General features: G+C 43.4%; 1 protein-coding gene across 5 annotated transcripts in view; it reads left to right on the top strand.

Moving 5' to 3' along the window:
• The window catches only part of LOC148511682 (protein kinase C delta type-like), an 89,640-nt gene that overhangs the window by 24,211 nt on the left and 52,148 nt on the right, over nt 1-13,281 (top strand). For 2 of the 5 annotated variants that reach the window (XM_088482819.1, XM_088482816.1), the window contains exons 1-2: nt 2,544-2,619; nt 4,292-4,393. The exons of 1 other annotated variant lie outside the window; for it this stretch is intronic. The gene's annotated coding sequence lies outside the window, so the exon portion shown is untranslated. Of the gene's footprint in view, nt 1-2,543; nt 2,620-4,291; nt 4,394-13,281 lie in introns of those variants that run through there. 2 more of the 5 variants (XM_088482817.1, XM_088482818.1) reach the window with 1 other exon arrangement.

Raw genomic sequence — 13,281 nt, 5'->3', positions numbered from 1 at the left:
CATGCTGTCACCCCCCCAAAAGATGTCCTGATATGGGGGATCACTATGGGTACCCCCGATTTGGCCTGCTGAAGGTAGTCAGGGTTTTTAATAGCCGCGGCAGGTGCATAAATGCGGCTTTAGAAGAACTGATATAGCACTTTTATTTTTTGGGGGGGGGAAATAACTAGTCCCATCAAATTTGGGGTACATGAAAATGGGTGCAAGCATATTTTTAAGTCCCTAAAGTAATTTTTTAAAATTCTTCAAAAATGCACCTGCCGCTACCACCCGCATGCTAGAAAACACCTGCCGCATACTTGGGAACCCCTCTAGAATCAATTTCGCTACTTTAGAAGTGTGTCCAGAGGACATTAAAAAAAAATAAATTGACATAGAAAACCTTTGGGGGACATTACAAGGGGTGCAGGCTACTTTTTATTACTTTATACCCCAAAACCCCAATTCTGCACTTTTTTCGCCATGTATTACATGGTGAAAACTTATCCCCGTTTTTTTAACAAAGTCTTTTCGCACCTGCAGGCGAAAATGACGTCATCGTCTTTTCGCCCCATATCAGACTTTTCGCCCCATATTGAATATGGCCCTAAGGGGAGGATTATGGGTAGGAATTAGAGATAGGGAGAGAAATAACTTGTGCTCCATCAGATATCTGCAACGGAAGTGATGGTCACATGACTGCCGGAACCCGGAAGACGCGCTAGAGCCGCTGCAGCTGTCGGGCCACCAGGGACATTGGGTCAACATTCTATCATGTCAACATGTCATCCGTGTAGATATGAATGTCCACATGGTCACTGTCAACATACTAGCCGACATTTTGACCATGATGACATTCTCATGTCGACCTGATGCATGTCAACATGATACCTGTCAACCTAATATACCACACCCTATTTAAGCGGAAGGAAAATTGTTAAAAAAAAAAGGTAATTGAAAGTGGGTCAAACATTCCCCAATATAGACAGCAATCGTAAAAAAAGGTGCTTTATGCCCCTCCAAATGCCCGATAATGAGCCAAGCATGTCGGTATTTAATAATTACTATTATTAGCCTGTGTATGCAGTCATGGAAAGTTCAAAGATATCTAGTTGTTTGTCTATGTGTAGTCAGCTATGTTAAAGCTGAAACTCTCAAATTTGTTCCTTTTTATTTATTTATTTTTTGTATTTTATAATAAATCCATACATGCAAACAGCTCTCTTGTTTAAAACCAAAAAAACTTTGCCCAAAATAGGTGTGGGTTCACAGAAAGGGTTTGGGTAGATTGGAAATGAGTACTACATAGACCACATGCACAGTCATTAATATTCGCATGTAGGGCTACAGAGTACCATATGGGCATCAGAGCAGGGCCGTAACTAGGGTGGTGTCCTGTGCCTTGGCACAAGGCACCGCAGGGCAGGGGGTGCTGTTTGGGCCTGTCAATTTTCTGTTTATTATCATTCTCACTTGTAGCTTCCTCTTCTTTTATCCCCAGCATCTCCTGGCCTCTCCTATCTCTTCCCTGGCCATTCCCCATGAGGCAATGGCCCTTTTTCAGGTGCACTATCTTATGTCCCTATTTAAAAAATGGGGGGGGGGGCGCCAATGCTCTCTCTGGCACAGGGCACCAAAAAGTCTAGTTACGGCTCTGCATCAGAGTATCATATCAGCATTTCCTTTATAGTAGAAAATCCTTTGTATTAAAACAGTGTACTAAGCTTGTGACTAAACATTAAAACAGTGGGCCTGATTCAGAGCCGCTCGCAAAAAATGAGCGCTCGCTCTGAATCAGGGCGTATGCTTTTATTTTTTGTTGCGGCCTCTTGGCCGCTCGCATAGCTGTAGGTTACCACCCAACGCTTATGCGAGCGGCCCTGACCATCGCGACCATCGGGCTTGCGACGAGACCCTTGCGGTAGGGTATCGTTGCCGCAAGCCCCAGTGGACTTCCTGCACTACTAGAGCAGGAAGTCCACCTACTGACATCACATTCGCATGGGAATGCCTCTGTTTGTGAAGCCACCCCCCCGCCACGCCTTAAAATGAGACGAGCTGTCGATCAACATCGACAGCCGCCCCTTTTGTAGTGAGTCCCGGAGCGAGTGCTTTTTGCGCTCGCTCCGGGGCTCGCGCACGCCGTAGCGTTTGCAAGCGGGTCTGAATCAGGCTCTGTGTGAGGCAAATGGATAAGGGATTCACATGGAAATCACATTTCATAATTATTTGTTTGTACATAATTTTATTCACTCAATAATAATAATAATAATAATAATAATAATAATAATAATAATAATAATTATTAGCAGACTAATGATAACAGACAAATATAGATATTTGAAAAAGTGTCTGCAAGTTTGCATCTATTTGGTGTTGTGCACCTACAGTATTTGTGTCATATCTTATATAGACTTGTTTATGTCTCAGTCATATGATGCTCCCATGTTTGTGTATTTAGGTTGCACAATCTCAAAATATTTTCATGGCAGTGACTGTATTAAAGCTGTCAGCAATAGTGAGTCTGAAATAAATGTCACTGTTAGGCTAATTATATCCCTGTACATTGCAATGCTGTAGAATCTTTGCCAGTCCAATGCACAACTAGGGAACATCCAGACTTTCTTTTCTTGCTGCAGGGTGAGTCTCCCAAATCCAAATATTCCTAAATACGGAATATTCCTAAATACAGAATATTTTGAGCATGACTGTGATAGTGACATATTTGCTTTCTGATGGTTCAATGTACACAAACTTTATTTAAGGCACAAAATGATTAAAAATATTGTATAAAATTGCTTTCAGGCTGTGTGTATAAGGTGTATATCAGCGTTTTTCAACCACTGTGCCGTGGCATACTAGTGTGCCACAAGCGGTTGTCAAGTGAGGTCACCAAAGTCAGAGCTGACCTGTACTGCTGGCCTGGGCACTTCTGGGCTCTTCTGGGAGGCTCTGGCGCGCCCAGGCCGTGACCTATGGAGATGCGGCAGCATGACATGGGTCACACACACCACGTTGCACGCCCACCTGCACCTTCTCCTAGCTCTCCACTGTGTGCTCAGTCACTAAGTGTGACTGAGCAACCCCAGACAATGAGGGACAGGACAGTGAGCCTTCTCAGCTGGTTATTTTATTTTTTCTGTGGGGGCTAATGTGATTTTTTTTTTGTTCTTTTTTTTTCTGTGGGGAGCAATGTGATTGTTTGGCCCCCAGAGGAAAAAAAAACAAAAAACAATTGCATTGCTCCCCACAGAAAAAAAAGAACAACAACAAACACATTGGGCCCCACAGAAAAAAAATATTAAATCCATTCGCCCCCACAGAACAACAACAATCACATTGGGCCCCACAGAAAAAAATATAGAAAAAAATGGTCCCCACAGAAAGAAAACAATCACATTGGTTGGCCCCCAGAGGAAAAAAAAAACAATGTGATTGCTTTTTGTACTGTGGGGGCCGATGTGTGTGTTTGGTGTCTTTCTGTGGGGACCATTGTGTTTTATATTTTTTTTCTGTGGGGCCCAATGTGTTTGTTTTTGTTCTGTGGGGGCAAATTAATTTATTTTTTTTCTGTGGGGGGCAATATGTGTGTGTTTGTTTTTCTGTGGGGGCCAAAGTCTGTGCTTTTTAATGTGCAGGGCCGATTTGTGTGTTTGTTTTCTTTCTGTGGGGACCATTGTGTTTTATATTTTTTTTTCTGTGGGGCCCAATGTGTTTTTTTTTTGTTCTGTAGGGGCGAATTAATTTTATTTTTTTCTGTGGGGGGCAATATGGGTGTTTGTTTTTCTGTGGGGGCCACAGTCTGTGCTTTTTAATGCGCAGGACCGATTTGTGAGTGTTTTTTCCCGTGGGGGCCAATGTGTGTGTGTTTTTTTTCCCATGGGGGACTGATGGTGTGCATTAGCTATTTTAAAATCTTGTTTGGTGTGCCGCAGGCTTAAAAAGGTTTAACATCACTGGTGTATATGAAACATAAATAATTTTTATGTATGTACGCAAACTTCGTTCGATGCATAAAATTTTGTATAAAATTACCTGCAGGCTGTGTATAAGGTGTATATAAAACATAAATGCATTCTGTGTTTAGATTTGGGTTCCATTCCTAAATATATTTTATTATGGTATGCAAATATTCCAAAATACGGAAAAATACGTTATCCAAAATACCTCTGGTCCCAAGCATTTTGGATATGGGAGACTCAACGGTATATAAATTGCATCACAGATTGTTATTCCTAATAAAGTGTTAATACAAGGTTTTCTGAATACAATACATTGATGGCTTTCATAAAACTCTTTGATTTTTGTATAGTTTACACAGATACTTGCAGTGAAAGAACATGGGCATTTGAGTAAGCAACAATGCAGTGAATCTCCTCAACAACAGGCGGAACAGATTGTGCTGTATATACATGTGAGTTAGTGTCTGTGTGCACAAAATATCATGTAGTTGTAAAAAGGGAATCGTTATGAAATACTGACAGTCGGGATCCCGGCGGTCAGAATCCCGACGCTGGGATCCCGACAGGGTTAACATACCGACACTTGTTGGTCGATATGCTAACGCTCCCCCTCTCCCTACTCTAACCCTACCTCTTTGGTGCCTAACCCTAACCTCCAGAACTGTAAGTAGACTGGTTCCCTGTGCCAGAGAGAGCATTATGGTGCCCCCCATATAAGTAGGGACATTATATAGTGCACCTGAAAAAGGGCCATGGCTCTCATGGGGAAGGGCCAGGGAAGATATAGGGGAGGAAAAAGGGGGGGTTAACCCCCTATTGTTCCTCAGAACTTGCAACAATATATGAAGACTATATGGTAATAGGAATTCAGAGATATTAGTTGCATGCATTTGCAAATACATGGGAAGCTGCTAGTCCACGTTACGGCTTCTCTGTCACTAGCAGTCCCTAACACTAAGGGGTTCATGTCCGGGGCGGAAGGCACCCCAAAAAATGTCCAGCCCAGGACCTCCCCAGGGCATCACACGAAAAATGGAAAAAGGGTGACAGTGCAGTGTAAAGTATAGATGTGTGCGAGTATTTAATAAGTGTTGAAAAAGATGTTAAGATATATGTGAAAAAATTACATGAATAAAAAACAAACATAAAAGGTGATGTGAAAAGTAACTACGTGTATTAAGCGGTGATGCCCTGAGGAGGCCCAGCCAGAGTAGTCTCAGGGGCCCTACGACCAAACGCTCACCCCAAATGTAATATATACCAATTATAAGGCCTCATGATAAAGGCACATATAAATTTTGTCAAATGTAAGGCCTCATGATAAAGGCACATACATAAATGCATCCAAATTGAGAGCCAGCTTACCTGGAAGTCACCCCTGGGAACTCTAACTAGCACTACTAGAACCAGCATACCTTCCTAATGCTGGCTCATTCATGCATCTCATGACAACAAACAAAAAATGGCAGCTGCTCAATCAATCTGGCAGTACTATATTTAGGTGCATGAAAGGGAGGGGTCATACCAAGTACAAAAAGTGGGAGGGGGGTTAACCCCCTATAGTTCCTCAGCACACTGAATTATACTTGCAACAATATATGAAGACTATATGGTAATAGGAATTCAGAGATATTAGTTGCATTAATTTGCAAATACATGGGAAGCTGCTAGGCCACGTCACTGCTTCTCTGTCACTAGCAGTCCCTAACACTAATGTGTATATATATATATGTATACAGTATGTGTGTGTATATATATATATATATATACACTGTATGTACAGTATATGCAGTATATATATATATATATATATCGGATATGGGATTTTTTCAGTATTTAGAATATCTGGGGGTCTGGCGTAGGTGCGTGGGGTTCCAGCGTTGTCAGCGGGGGGTCCGGCTTTCGTTTCGTGTGTCCAGCAGTGCCTGTGGCAAGGTGTGGAGGGGGCCCTGGTGGAGGGATGCAGGGGGGTCCGGCAGGGATGCAGGAGGGTCCAGTGGCATCCACAGAGGGTCCAGTGGTATCCGCAGAAGTAGCCGGTGAGAGAATATAATGTATATATAGTATACTATACTATATACAGTATACTAGGGATGGCCACCGACCATCGATGGTTTGCCCCCCCAACCGATGTTAATTAAACATCAGTGGTTGTGGTCTCAAACAATCGATGGTTTCAATTAATAGTTGACACATCGGCTATCGATGGTACAGCTGTCAACAGCCATCATTACAGTATAACATAAAAATTGCTATTTTTATGGTATACAGTGTTTTAAAAATTTTTTTATATAAAATCATGTTGGATAAGTTTTAAAAAGATGTCCTTGACCTAATTCAGTCATAAAAAACCCTACAATTTGGAGCGGTTTTTGGGAAAAAAAAATTTGTCAATTAAGTGGTTAAAAACACCATTCATACAGCACCTCCATATACATGTCCCACATCAATTAACCCATTTTCTTGCACTTTGCATTTTTCACCCCCAAAATTACATATCATTATTTTCCAAATGAAGCTAATTAAAAACTTATTTTTGCCTAATTAGTCATTAAGGAGGGTGTCCTTTACTATTCAGGAGGTGGTAAAAACTTTTTGCAGGTGTGAATTCTCCATACCATTTGCCACAAAAAGTTACGGCTGATAGGAATGCGCGATAAGTACAAATTTGCACAATAAGCCGGTTTTTTTAATTTTCATAAAATCGGCTTTTCACAGCTAATTGAATTTCCCCCTAAGCTATACAAAATACCTACTGTGCTCACCTTCTATATAACATTATTTACCCTTACACCTGGTTGTTTATTCTTCCAATAACTAGTTGCTATTGTTATAAATAAATAAAAATAAACATCTTTTCAAATGTTCTTAATATAGAATAGATACATTTTAATCTGGTGAGTCTTGATCGATCAAATTACTTCCACATCATAATTTAGGAAACCCCTATGTTATTCAGTGTTCATTTCACCCATACCCCCCAATGGATGTTACATGAACATAGACACATCCAGCGTACACCATATACAGCACAGTGATATGGGCAGGTAACTGCCACATGTTGTTTTTGAGGCATGCGGCTGCCGCCAGGACAGCTGAGCTGTTTACTTTAAAACCACTGGTGGAACAGTGACAGTTGGACGTCAGCTGTGGATGCAGAGATAGAGATGGAGAAGGCTGCCATGAAGAGACGGATGGTTTCCAACTCCTCTAATGAGGAAGAGGTGAAGGGAACCTTCATTAGGAGGAATAAGAAGAGATGGAGAAAGTTATCTAGCTCAGATGAGGAGAGAAACGGGGCTCGAGATGCGATGAAGAGGAGGATTAGCTCCAACTCCTCTGATGAGGACGTGGTGAAGGGATCCATCTTGAAGAAGACTAAGAAGAGATGTAGGAAGTTAAAATCTAGCTCAGAGGAGGAGAGGAGCGGGGCTGGATATGCCAGGAAGAGGAGGATGGTTTCCGACTCCTCTGATGAAGAACAGAAGGGATCCATCAAGAGAAATGATAAGAAGAAGTGGAGAAAGTTACCATCTAGCTCGGACGAGAAGAGTGAGAGCGGAGCTGAGAGGAAGATGAGCGACGTACATGACGCAGATGCAGAGAGAAGAAGTAAGGGAAACTCACACATGCAAACTATATTCATATAAGCACTGTAAATGTCTTTTGGTCGCTGCACCACATTAGAGAAGTGCTGAGTCCTCTATCTCATCTACTAATATTTAAAAATACATTTATTAGAATTTATTTGCGAAATGCTAAATTACCTGCATCAAAATCTAAATTACTGTTATTTGTCTTGCTGGTAATTCCGAAAATGCTTATAAATCCCAATATTTAATGATTCTGAGTTGGGAGTGAAGCAAAAAAAAAAAGTATCTTTGTATCTGGAACAAACCATGTTGCAATGCAAGGGGTGCAAATACATTTATATATTTGTATAAATGAAGGGTAAATACTGGCTGCTATTGCATGTAGCCCACAAATACTGGACAGCTTTATTTTTACACTGTGGATTTGAGTGTGTACACATCCATCTAAGTCACACATTTTAAATCTGGTACACAGTTACTGTACTTGCTTTGCTCCTAACTCAGGATCAGCTCCTGTATCTTCTCCACAACAAGTATCGCTAATGTGTAATACAATGACTGTGCTATCTGTCTGTGCCATGGAGCTGCTCTTTTGAATCAGACACACATAAGAGCTCAGGTTTGGAGCAGTGATACTCAGGTTGGGTGTGTGGGTGATTTAATTAGATGTAGAGGCTTATGGGGAGCTGCCCATGGGCAAGGAAGCAGTGGTGTATCTATAATGGGTGCAGGGTGTGCGGGGCACACAGGCCCCTGTGTCCAGGTGGGCCCACACCGCACACCCTGCACCCATATTTCCCTATACTTACCTATCCGAACATTGGCTGGAGAGGCCGCTTCGAAGAACGCCTGGAAAATGGCCGCAGCGATCACTTTCCCAGTGTTCTGCGCATCCGCAGTAGGGAAATTGACCATAGCGGCCACTTTCCTGGCGTGCTGCGCATGCACAGTAGACTCGTACCCGGAGTCTACTGTAGCTGTCAGTAGGCCGCAGCCGCCGGAGAAAGAGGAGGGGGCCTCGGATGGTGAGTGAACACGGGCCCACTCCTCTGTAAATACGCCCCTGCTTCAGTCACTTGCACTAGAGGCTAAACTGCTGAAATCTAATGGATGTCTGACTCTCACAGGCTGTTACATGTACCTCACATATGGTTACATTCAAAGCCAGCCCTAGGCATAGGCATTCTATGCAAATGCCTAGGGCATCTGGAATGCCTAAGGGCATTCCATGGCTCTGCAGCTCCCCCCTCCGCTACCGCGATCGGAGCTCAGATCCGACCGGGCAGCGCAGTAGTCAGCCTGTCAGGTGACAGCCAGAGACGAGTCAGAATGAGCTTCTGCACAGAAGCTCATTCTGGCTTCACAACCATGTGACCGGCTGGGGCGGAGTCAATGTGCCAGACCAGTCCAGCTGCAGCGTGAGGAGCATGGAGCTGTGACACTGGCTGCACAGTGACTGCATTGACAGATCAGGTACACGACAGGTTTCCCCGGGGTAGGGTGACTGAAGTGATTAGTTGCTGTTGGTGGCGCCGGGTGTCAGTGACTGGTTAGAGTGAGGCATGCAGTGTGCCAGTGTCTCTATACTATGCAGAGGTCACTCTGCCTGTAGCTCCCAGGTCCTTCATTCCTCATTACTCTCTCTGCAGCCGGGGCGGGCCCGGGTAACAGGGCGTGGCCTAATCGTGGGAGGCATGGACACGCTCCCTTCCTGAAAAAATCCCCCAGTTTTTCAGCGCTGGCAAGGGGGGTGCTCTGAGCCCCCTCAGCCCGGTGCAAAACCAGGGGGGGCGCGATCAGTGTGATCGCTCCCCCCCATAGGAACAGCAGCCACGAGCAGTCTTCCACTGCAGCTCAGCACACGCCGTGTGCTGGGCTACTGTGAGGGAGGGGGGGCGGCATCGGACATGGGCCCCCGCGGGCCCCTCAGGAAGCCCGGGCCCGGGTAATCTGTACCCGCCCCCCCCTCTCGGCGCTCCTGTGTATATATATATATAAATATATATATATATATTTAATTGTGGCTAGTATTAAACACACACTATATATATATATATATATATATATAGATATCGTTTGACGTCCACGTATAATCACTAATGCTGGGTACACACTGGCTGACATATCGGCCGTTTTATTAATTGAACGGCCGATATATTGTGTGCCCGTCGGCCAGTGTGGACACATGGGTTGGGTATAGGATGCCGGCAGTTAGGATCCCGGTGGTCGGAATCCTGACAGGTGCCTAACCCTAACCTCCTCCCCTAGTGCCTGAACCTAACCTTCCCAGCACCCTAAACCTAACCCCTCCTCCCAAACCCGCTACTTACCTTCGGTATCCCGGCAGGCAGGATTTCGGCGTCGGGTCTCCGGAGCAGGTAATGTAAGCATCGGCATCCCGATCGCCGAGATACCGAATGTATCCCGTACACACGATCTGTTCATGAACAACATCGTTCACAGACATATCGCTTTAGCTATCCAGCATAGCCGTTGACAGATATATCTGCTCAACATGCTGTGTGTACGGGCGACCAGCCGACCACACTTACACTTGCTGCAAAGGCCATCGGGGGAGAGGGTTGCTATGTTATGGTTGTTCAGTGTGTATGAACAACCATAATCTGCAGATATACTGTATCTGTCAGGTGTGTATACACCTTAAGATTGGTGGTGGGATTATCTGATAGGGGCACCAGCCAAAATCTTGCCTAGGGCACCACATTGGCTAGGGCCGGCCATGGTTACATTTCTTAGTAAAAGTGAAGGATGTATTTATACTGTTTATAATCTATGCCTATTTGCAGCATTTTGATTTAATAGGCCAAATATTCCATCAATGAATCAAAACTTTTATAAATTATTTCTGTAAATCAATTTTATATCATATAAAGTAGTCAGTCTGGTTTCTAATAGAGAAGAGTGCATTATAAAGTACACAACTGCTGCATTAATCATTACTGTATTTACCATCAAAGCAGACTTATGAGGTAAGATAAAAAGTAATAAAAAAAAAAAATTACCTTCAGCTTTTGCTATTTCCAAAACCTTGGGGAGCTTTGAATCTGGGGGATCACAAGGGTCAAAAAAATGTTGTGCTGTTTCAGTCCAATTTGTTCCCACACCAATCGCATCTCTTACATTATTTAAAAACAACAAATACAGAAATTTATCAGGCTCATCTATTAAATGCAGAGTGACAAATATATATATATATATATATATATATATATATATATATATTATACTGACGAATTTATATATACTGTATATTAGCAGATTATAAAAATGGGGTCAATCCAACATTCCCCAAAGAACTTAGGGCCTGATTCAGAGCCGGACGCTCTGACAGAGTGCTCGCTCTGAATGAGGGCCGGCCTTCTGTGTTTTTAGAGCGGCCTCGGCTCTATCAGAGCGGAAGGCACTCCCACTGACATCACTTGTGATGTCAGTGGGGCCGGCCCCAGACAGTAGGCGTTCTCACTCAACATCGACAGCACGCCCTCTTTGGTACGAGACCCGGAGCGACGGATTGCCCGTCTCTATCCGGGTCTCGCGCATGCGCACGACGGAGCTGGCTCCGTCGTGCGCATGTGCACTGGGCCACCATCGACCCGCTTGCGAGCGCGTCTGAATCAGGCCCTTATTACACAATAAAATGGAGTTGGCTATTTTAATATTTAGAATTATTAAATAGCCATAGGTGACTGAACACAATAACTTATCCACAAAAGAGCGCTACGTATAAAAAAGGATGTCACAAATTAATTTCTTGTCATCAATTTGTCCAATGTAAGGGTGCCATTTATAATACAGTCACTGATGAATAGTTATCTCTCGGAGGGATTCATGTAGAACTAACGGTCCATATATTCATGCAGATCTTGTCCTGTAGCAACGTGACAGTGTTACTAGTACCTGGGTACAAGGATAATCAGCACCACTTTTTTCTTGTGGGGATAAATTGTAATAATAGATACATGAAGATTTTGAATAGTCCATTAAATTAAATTAACATCTCTATAGTGGGAAGTTGCATAAACGTAGTAGATCAATGATCCTAACAGGAGCGAAAAGTCCACTTTATGGAATGTATAGTAAGAGTGCCAGTGCTAACAGTCCTTACATACTTTCCGACATTTGTTTTTACCTTTCCGTGTGGCCTGGGAAGGATTTTCAAGTGGGTAGTGTATAGATCCCCTTCAGTAGATGCTCCTGGTAGTGAAGTGGAGTGAGGTCAGAAGTACGGTTTCATGCCCATAAAGGCCACCAAAACAAGAAAATTGGCCCCTCGCTGGCCCACTTTGCTCGTCACGCTTCCCGCATGGTGACTCGCTTTGCTCTCCACAGGTTTATATTCCCCCTCTATGTCCACGTGGATAATAAGTAATGACATTGGACAGTAACTGATGACGTCAGGGTACATTTACAGAAGGGGATCTATCCACTACCCTTTCAAGTGGGCAGTAATTGGGGTGGGGGCGAAGTATTTAAGTCATTAGGCACCGCCTCTTTGTGGGAAAATCCTGCGAGTTGTGCATATTAGAGGACGGTGCGTAGTGATGCGATTATCATAAAATCATGTTATTAGGCCTGGCCCCCCTATACAGACTTCCGGTAAGATTCTCCCCATTCCTGCCCACTTCACTAGGAAGTGGGCAGGAAGCGGGAGAAGTGCCTACTCTTCTGGGGGGTGTGGGGGCTACCTGGAAAATCGTGAAACTCGTGCGGGTCCTGGGAGAGTAGGTTAGTATACATACTTATCACAAAGGTTGCTCTTTGTAAATACAGTTATGCAAATGTGCTAATGCTTTGGATATCGGAATACAGCACACCACAGTAACTTCAATGGCTGTAACTAGAAATTCAGCTCCTACTGCTGCGTCTGTTATCAGAGACGTCCAAAGTTTCTCCCCAGGAAGATAGTTTACTATAGCTTACTATAGAGATTGCAATTACTAATTATTTGTTCAAACCTCCCCCCTCACCCAAATAATCTAATCTAGGCTAAATTCTGAAAACATACACTTTGCAGAGCTCAGTATATAAGTGCCAGACCGCATTCCCCATTGAGAATAATGGGGACTGTGGTCTGCAGCACCAATTAGAGTTTTTCAAAATATCACTGATATTTCCTGTTTTAGGCTGTTGTTATGTTGTTAAATAGCCCCCATATGGAAACTATGTAAGTAAACAGGGACTTTCTAGAAAACAAATGGCCATTAATAAAACAGTTTTCACTGACTTGTTTTTGCTACATGAAAAGTTCTCTAGAAGTAAAAGTAATAGCAGCATCCACAAAACAATGGGAACAGATATTGTAGGTAAAATTCAGTCCTACACAATCTCATAATCACTGGGGAGACCTTTCTGTGTCTACTGTATTTGTGTTGCATTCTGGGACAGATTAAGGGCCACCTGGGGCTAAAAAAATCAGTGGCCTATTGTGAGAAACAGTATGGGTATGGCTAGCGCTATGTGGGTGTGACATGATATGAGGAGGAGTAATGGAGGCAGCAGGAAGCCACAGACTTATATAGTGTAAGCAGCAGGGTCCCCAGCAGCACAGAGCATGTCAGGAGATGAGTGATGTGCTTTAAGCAGGTACAATTTAACTGGGCCTGGGAATCTATGAAGCATATTTTTTTTTAAGGTTGCTCCTTGAGAGACATAAAGGCTGCTTTTATCTATTGCTAGTATATGTATATTACTGCTTCGGGCCAGCACTGTCATTTTTGTTTGCCAAA

Source organism: Taudactylus pleione, unplaced genomic scaffold, assembly GCF_031769625.1.
Source record: "Taudactylus pleione unplaced genomic scaffold, aTauple2 ptg000296l, whole genome shotgun sequence".
Taxonomy (NCBI): Eukaryota; Metazoa; Chordata; class Amphibia; order Anura; family Myobatrachidae; genus Taudactylus; species Taudactylus pleione.
The sequence above is the reverse complement of the archived record's forward strand: the minus strand, read 5'-3'. Positions and strand labels throughout refer to the sequence as shown.